Here is a 9,056-nt window from a genome sequence, read left to right on the forward strand (position 1 = left end):
AATTTTTCACCGCTTTGGAGAATACAAGAATAGGAAGAGTGAGCAACCGAGTGCTCAACAAGTATGACTCACTATCAGATTAAAATAATGACAATAGGTGCCATGAGCAACAAAATTTTAAATGCCAAAAGGAATAATCAACAACACATCACAAATGTAATAAAGAAGCTCTTAGGTAACACAATTCCACTTGATTCAAGATTAACTGGTCATTTTCCATCCCCGGTACATCAATGATACGATCAACCATCATAGTGTACCGTCCTCCTGCGAATTTTACGCTTACCCGATCACGGCTCGTCGTAAGAACGCATAACACACACTTTCTAGCATAAAAGAAGGGTTAACGTCTTAGCCCTCGGCTGCACTCGATCCAAATAACATGTCCACATGTCAGACTGTCACAATAAATACCGTGGTTCAAATCCCAAGTTGACCAGTACAGATGAACACATCCCGATTCAATTCTCAATTCACATCTCATCTCAATATTTCAAAATCACATCACATATTCTGGTTCGAACAATAAACCAGTCTCTTGTTTAGTAAGGATATTACTTTAACATCGACATGAACGATATATCGATAAGCTACAAGTACAAGGATTATCTTGAATAATGAAAATAATCATGTCAAACGAAAATATCGAATGTTTCCGAAATATAAATATGTTCGAAAGTGTTTATAAAAGAATAGAAAGAAAGAAATAATAATCGATATATCAATCATGAATTTTGGAAGGATTTAATGAATTGATAAAAGATAAATTCAATTTTTAAAGGAATAAAATAATTGATCAGACTAATGAATCGACATAAGTTTAAGGATGATTTAAATGAACATATAAATTTATATTCATCTTATAGGAACTAAAGTAACTGTCGTGAATGATAGGAGCAGTCAGGAATATAAATACAAGTTATTATTTTGTTATAATTAGGGGATTTAGCAAGGGGTCTTAATTAGAAAATTTCATCAAAAGAAAATAATCACCAATGAGGACTCCGAAATTTTAAATCCGAAATATTCACCATCATAAGCAAAATATATAAGTCAAAAATAGGAAGAGAGCAGAGAAAACTTACATTGTCTCCGATGATTAGCGCACTAGCAGGAAAATCACCTTCTCAGTTTATTTAATTCCACCTCGGAAAATTCTAAAATAATAATCATGCCAAAATATTTTAGTATAAATATTTTCTAAAATAATAAACTCCAATCAAAATATTTATTAACTATCGGAGAATTTATTCAGCTCTTGGGAGTAACTCAATTAATCATTTAAATAATCTAATGTTACTTGTCCTCACATTATATTTGATTAAAATACTTTTTTCTTTTTAAGTAAAGACGATATCCCAAATTATATGTTGTTATTTATTTATAAGTACAATTTCCGATTCAATATGATACTACGCCGCACACCTAAAATATGAGTAAATGACACTTTGCACCCCTTATAAATATTCTCTTTTTTGATTTGATCTTAAACTTTTAATTTTGGTAGAATGGACCCCTTAATTTTAAATTTCACTTAATATTGCACCCTTTTAATAATAATATTCGTCCAAAATAAATTTTATTGTGAGGGGTAAATAAATTTGTGCACAACTCGCAAAAGAACTCATTTCTGATAAGATATTTTTCTACGTTAATTATTCAAGAATAATTATTCACCCAAAATATTTTAGTGATTATAAATGTTATCATTATTAGATTCTACTTATCAACTATTCGATAATTACCATATCTTTTTTCACTAAATCCCCAAAGTTCGAATAAAAGAAATAAACTTTCATTCTATATTATTTTTAAATCCTTTTTTCTTCCTCGTACCCTTACCTATTTTACTCCAAAGATTATTTTAAGAAAAATCCACCCAATGTTTTTATTTATTGCAATTTATAAACTCCTACAGAATTATCCAATTTTTTCAAAATTAAATAAAATTACTCTCCAAATAGAATTTTATTTAAAAATAATAATAAAATACACACAATTTCAATTATATTATTATTTTTTATTCTATCCTCCCATTTATTCAATTATTAGTATTATTATTATTTCTTTTTTAAAAACATTTCAATTAATTTAATTACTAAATTACTATTGTGCCCTTTTTTCTACTCCCACCTTCTTCCCCCAACACTCCATTCTACTGCTCACCGGCGACCATGGCGGCCACCGCCGAAAACTGCCGTCCGACGAAAATTAATATGTAGGAAATCATTCAACTCCGTAATAGCGGAAAAAAATTAATCTATAGGAAATTCATAATATTTTGTTAAAATAATAGTTCCCGCTACTTTTAAAAAAAATAAATTCTTTCTCTCTTTTCCCTAGGTTAAATATATAACCATCACTCCGATAAATTCAGTTAACGTGGTAGGTTATAAAATAAACAGTATGATAAATTATTTACTCAAAATTTATAATTATATCATTATAATTTATTTATATTTAATTTAATTAATAAACTAATGATATCATAATTGTTTATAATTAATTAACATATAAATTAAAACAAATTTATTTTTAATGTTTAAAAAAACTATATATAAATTTTTATGGTGTAAGCTTTAAATTATAATTGAATATATAAAAAAATTAGCAAAGAAAATCAAATACACAATGGGAATTGGGAAATATATTTAGAGGGAAATTATGGAAACCTAAAAATGAAAATGATACGTAATGGGTAAAACAGAAAATGAAGGACTTTTTTAGTCAACAAATTTCATTAACTTGAATGGAATTCAGTTAGGATAAATCCTCAATTTATTATGCAATCAGATTGAAAATTAAATAAATGAGCTAAACAATTAGCCGATTTATTTCCGGATCGGTAAAGGAATTGTACTTGCAAAACGCATATTATAAATTAATAATGTTTGAAAAAAATAAAAGTATAAAACAGTTTTTCGGGATTCCGAAAAGTATGTGTAATATCCCGTAATTTTTAAAATTAGATTAATAATAAAATAATAGAATAAAAAGTATTAAAATTAGATAAGGACTAGAATTTAAAATTTAATTAGACTAATGAGCCTTGGATCAGACTTGAATAAAGATAACTTGTAGGTTAAGATATATGATTTTGTATCTTTATAAATAGATCATATTCGTCTTCCTCGTTTTTATTCATAAAATTCACAGGGCTCTTCTCGACATAAATCAGTAATCTTGTAAAATTCGTAGAAAATTCATTGTAAGTCAGAATTCAATGATCCTGGACTTTTCGGATAGGTCTTTTCGTTCTCTACAACTTTCATGTTTCGTGTTTTTCAAGAAAATGTCGCTTAGAGGGTCAAAAAGGCTATATTCAGATCTAGTCAGGTTTTGAGGTAAGTTTTCAATCGAACTTACTAGTGTTTTCAAAATTGTGTGTTCTGCGTTTATATTTTGTTAGGTCACACACACACTATAGAGGGGGTGAATACAGTATATAGTACACTCAAATCGAACTTTAAGAACTTAAGTAACAGAAAACAAACTTTATTGAAACAATAAACTCTGTTACAGTATGGAACTGTTACCTCTCAGTGATGAACAAATATCACGAGAGCTGCTAGGGTTACAATGAATAATCTTTTCTAATAATGATAACACATATAGTGTAAACCCTATGTCTGTGTTTATATACTACACAGTTACAAGATAATCGCTAATTGATATGGAATATAATTCTGCTTCCTAAAATATATCAATCAGATATCTTTTCTTCCAAGTATTCCATTCTTCACGGAATTCCTTCTTCATGCATATCTCTTCTTATGTTTATCTCGATCTTCTTTCCTTTAATCAGCTACTGTCCTTTTCTGATCGTCCTTCAGCACTTAAGTTCTGATATCTATCTTCTGATGATTATCTCCTGATAATATAAGTACTAATATCCTTAAGTCCTGACTTCCAGAATAACTATTGATCAACAGTTAAGTACTGATTTATCCTGTTCACGTAAGATCTGAAAGCTAAACATAAAACATATTAGCCATGACATTATCAAATATATCTAACAATCTCCCGAACTTGTAAATTAACAAAATATACAAGTTTAACAGATATTTGATGATGTCAAAAACATTAAGTACAAATGCATGAGAATTAGACTAGATAACTACAACTTACAGTCCTTAAAGTTTTTACCAATTTCAGCTTCTGATAACAACTTCAATCTGTATAAATATCAGAATTTAAGCAGTTGTAGATCTTCGACTTGGCTTCTTCATTTTCTGATCTCTCTGATGTCAGGAGTTGTTCTGAGATAGTTCTTCAACAAACATTTCTCAGCATATCTTAGTTCATCAATCATTCTTCTTTTAACACCTTTAAGCTCTGCAGTATCTTCACCAGTTTGAAAGATTGCAGCTCTGAGATTATTAATCTTTGCTTTTCTCAACTCCTGATCTAGTCTTATGACATAAGCTTTGTCAGACTCAAGATTGAATTCAAGTCCCTTAATACCAAGATACGTTCTGATCTGTGCAGTATTAGGCTTCATATCAACAATATCACCATTGTGATCTCTGTACTTTGGAACATATATGCTGTCAGACTTAACAGAATAAAGCCTATTATGTCTCTGAATCTGTTCTTTTAAGTAGTTTGCAGCAGTCTCTATTATTCTGGCATCCACTTGAAGTAAGAAAAGTACATGCTCCAATTCTTCAAAATACTTCAAAGGAATGGCATTTTGTCTTATATGATAAACCCTACCATCTGTCATGAAATACAATATGATGTATTCTTTCAAGTAGGTATGGTAAACCATCTGTACAGATTCCAGTTGATTCAATCTCTCAGGAGTTGCTCCAATACCTGGTTCACTCAAGGAAGTTGGATCATTGGTAGTGTTGTGTACTCTTCTTTCATCAGCACTTCCCAATCCAGTTTTATCTCTAGCTTCCTTTCCAGTAACTACTCTTGCTTCAAAACCACTTGCAGTAGTCTTCAAAGATTGAGTCTGTTTTGCTTTAGTGAATCCTGGTAGGAGTGTCTTTGATCTATTTTCTGATATCAAGTTAACTTGAGCTCTGTCAGAGGTTACTTGCTTCTTCTGAATATCAGAACTTACAATTTCTTGACTCTGAACAACTTGAGCCATGTCAGAGGTTGTTTTAAGAACTTTTCTTGAAATCAGAGCAAGATCATCTTTTTCATCAGCCATTTCTTCTTCTTTAGGAGGTACATAAGCCTTGATAGGTTCACCAACCTTTTCTTTACCTTTGGATCTTGGATCTATCTGTGGTTGTGATCTAGCCAATGTTGCTTCAGTATGTGTCCTTTCTTTGATCACAACGCCTTTAGGTTTTGGAAGTGATTTTTTACCAGAAGCTTCAGATTTAGATGTGACTTTCTCTGATTTAAGTCTGGCTTCTTCTTCCTTTAAACTTTCCAAGTCCATCCCTGGATTTTCTTGAAGAAATAACTGTCTTGACATTTCCTCATCAAGATCTAGAAGTTCATCAGAACTTATCCTTTTACCAGCAGCAGAACTTATTCTTTTCCCAGTATCAGAACTTGTTCTGTGACTAGCTTGTCTTGATGTAAACCTTCTACCTTGACTATGACCACTACCCATTCCAGAGTTTCCTTGGTCATCTTTTCCATCATCCTTTCCTTGCAGTGTCTTGTTGGTTTTGCATTTGGACTTAATTACCTTCTCCCCCTTTTTGGCATCAGCAGGTAATAAAAGAGAGATAAGTAGTTCCACTGAGGTCTGGATTTCAGTAAGTTGCGATTGTTGAGAAGCTTGATTTGTCAGAATTTGATCAATCTGAGCTTGTTGTTTCTCTTGAGTTTTCTCAATATAAACAATCCTGTCAATGGTAGGTTGAAAGAACTTTTTCTTATCAATTTTCCAAACTTGTTCCTGTTTGATAAAGTTCTCCTGAATCTTGTGTAGCTCTGCATGAGTAGTTGAATGAAGACCTTGTAGATGTTTAGTACTCAATGCAGTGACTCTAAGCTGGGTTTTAAAATCATCAGAATTTAAAATTTCATCAGCTTTAGTCAAGTGCTCAGCAAGATCTAAAGCATTTGGAACACATGAAATTGAGTTCCATTCCTTAGTCCACTCCTGACCTGCAGGAGTTTCACTCCAAGGCACTGGTGCATCCCTGATAACAAACTCCTTTACCAGTTCAGACTTAGGAAGAGTCGGTGGAGGAGTATGTCCTGAAGGACCTGCTTTATCAGCATCTACAGTTGTAGCAGCATCACCAGTATCTCCAACATTTGCAGCATCAGAACTTAAAGAATCAGTATCTTCTGATAAGACAACAGTGTGAGTAGCAATGGAGGCTTCAGCATCCTCTAATTGCTGATCTTGTTCTAAGTTCTGATCAACAGCCATATCCTGATGCTCACCTAAATTCTGATCATCAGCATCTTGATGCAGAGAAGGTGTTGTTGATAACTCTGGAGTTTGAACAGCATTAGTAACAGGTGTTGTGGAAGGATTATTTGCTGTTGGAGCTTCTAAGAAAAGTATTTCAGGCACAACCAGGTTCTGAATATCAATTTCAGCACTTGTGCCTGGATCAACAAGAGACACAGATGGTGAGTTAGCCTTGTCAGATACAGCTTCCTGAGATGGAGTTGATGGAGAAGAAGTGACTGGATCAAATTCCTTGTCTTGTGAGATCAGAGATTCCTGATCCCCTTCCTTAGCTGCTTCCTCCTCATCATCTGAAACTGGCCTTTGTGCCCTCTGTTTCTTGTACTTCCTTGTTGATTTGGATTCCTTAGGAGTTTCAGGAACTATCATTCGTCTAAGCCGCTTGAGAAGCCTAGAACCCCCAATTTCAGAATCCTTCTGAGAAGTTGCTTTCTCAGCTTTATTTGCCATAGGTTCTGAAGAAGGAATCTGATCCTCAGAATCTGATTCATCTCTCAAAGTAATTCTCCTCCTCTTTTGAGGTGTTTGAGGAACAGTCTTTGTTCTCTTTGGCTTAGAGGATGTAGGCTTCACAGTAGGTGCTGAAGAAGAAGGTTGAGCAGTCTGTGAAGTGGAGAGATAGGATTTGAGATAAGTTCTGAGGGTAGGTTGAGTAGAATGAGAGGTAGGTACTGAGGTTGATGGATTTTGGGTGGTTGGAGGTGATTGGACATCAGAGTAAACAGATCTATAAGTATCAGGATCAGCATTTACCAGAATCTGTTTTACAGACTTAGGAATCTGTAATGGTCTAACCACTTTCTTCTTAGTATCAGCATTTACCAGGTCATTAAAGTATCGTTTTGCAACCTTAAAAGGTGGGGTTTGAGTGCTGACTAAATGAGGTTCATCAGTACAGTAAGTGTAAATAAGTTGACAGAATCTAGCAAAGTAAACAACATCTCTATCCTCTGTCATCCTATCCCCAATAAAACCAATTATTCTAGTTGCAAAATCAAAATGAGTTTGATGAATAATAGCATACCCTATGTGCTAACTCAGAATTGGGATAGCATCAGAATTTGAACATTTGTTCCCAAAAGCTTTGGTGATGCAATCAAAGAAGAAACTCCATTCTCTTCTGATATTAGCCCGTTTGAACTGTCCAAGTTTCGTCAGACTCTTTTCATATCCCAATTCAGCCATTAACTCCCGAAGGGCTGAGTCCTCTGGAATTGAGAAAGTACAATCTTCTGGAAGATGTAAAGCCCTGCGTACTGTACCAGGAGTGACTACAAAGGATGAATCACCCACTTGGAAGATAATACTGGGAGTTCCACGGTTACCACCATCATCAAAAACTCCAGTCCTCCAGAACCTCAGAACTTGTTGACTTGAAAATAATTCAGGCTGAGTTAAGGCGTACCCAACCTCACTATGTGCAAGAAGATCTTGCACAAAGTGCAATTCAGATGGAGCTTCAGCATGATCAAGAATTGCAGCATAGTTGTTTGGAACAAACTTTGCTCCATCAATGATTAAATCCTTTGGCGCCATGTGAAAAATATTGAGATTCAAGTATGCCTGTTAGGTGTTTGAGATAATGTCTGTATGAAAAACCAACGTGAGAAAGAAGGAGAAAGAGAGTAAAAGTAAGGAGAGAGATAAAGTATAAAGAAAATAAAAGATTAAAGAAATCTTCTCTCTGTTGTACTTATACTCTGAAAAAAAATGTTACCGTTGGACACCTGTCAGACATGCAGTAATAACGGTCAGTTACTGCGCTCGAGAAAATAGGAATCATTACTTACCCAATTGCCTTGTTTCAAGGAAAAACCGTTCCATTAATCAAGAGAAACAGTTTTAATTCAAAATTTAAACCATTAGTACTGATTGAATTATTTTTCACTGCATCATTGATATTCTGAAAATACATCACATGAAAATGACCAAGATAAATTAAAGGAGTAAGTGCTGAAAATGAATCAGAACTTAATAAGAAACACAATATATATGGTCATCAGAACATCAATCAGGATTTATCAACACAAGATGAAATAACTCAGAGACAAAATCTTGAAGTAAAAACAACTTTCATTAATATATCAAGACAATACATTTATGAAATGGAAATTACATCAGTACTTATACAAGATTTTCCCTAAGCTCCTAATCCTAACATCAACAGCTTTAGTCCTAGCTAAGAAGCCTGACAAAGCTGAGGATGAAGAAGAACAGAAAGAAGACAAGATTAAGTCATCTTCCTCTTCCTATCTTCGACGAACAAGATGGCGAGTCGTATGATTCGATCTTGCTGACGGATAGCTTCCCGCCTTTCCTCCTCCAATCGCTCCAGATGGCGATGGTAATCCATATAGAAGAATAGAAGGTGAGTCAGTACCTCCTATGGGACAGAATCCCAGATCTCCTCAGGAATGGCTGTTACATGCCACTCCTGCTGCCACTCGGCACAACTTAGCTCCATAGTGAAGGTTTGGTTGTTTAAAAACATGTTGTATCGAACCATTGTGTTTTTGACAGAAGAAGGAGGATAAGTGTATGAGAAGAATGTGATGGAGAGACTGATGTGAAGTGGTTGCTTATATAGGCAAGAGAATGCCAAGAGACGCAAAGATAATTAATGCTGATAGGTAGAAGTAATTCTGCCTCGTCTCCC

The sequence above is a fragment of the Apium graveolens genome, chromosome 7, assembly GCF_009905375.1.
Source record: "Apium graveolens cultivar Ventura chromosome 7, ASM990537v1, whole genome shotgun sequence".
In the NCBI taxonomy this organism is placed as follows: domain Eukaryota; kingdom Viridiplantae; phylum Streptophyta; class Magnoliopsida; order Apiales; family Apiaceae; genus Apium; species Apium graveolens.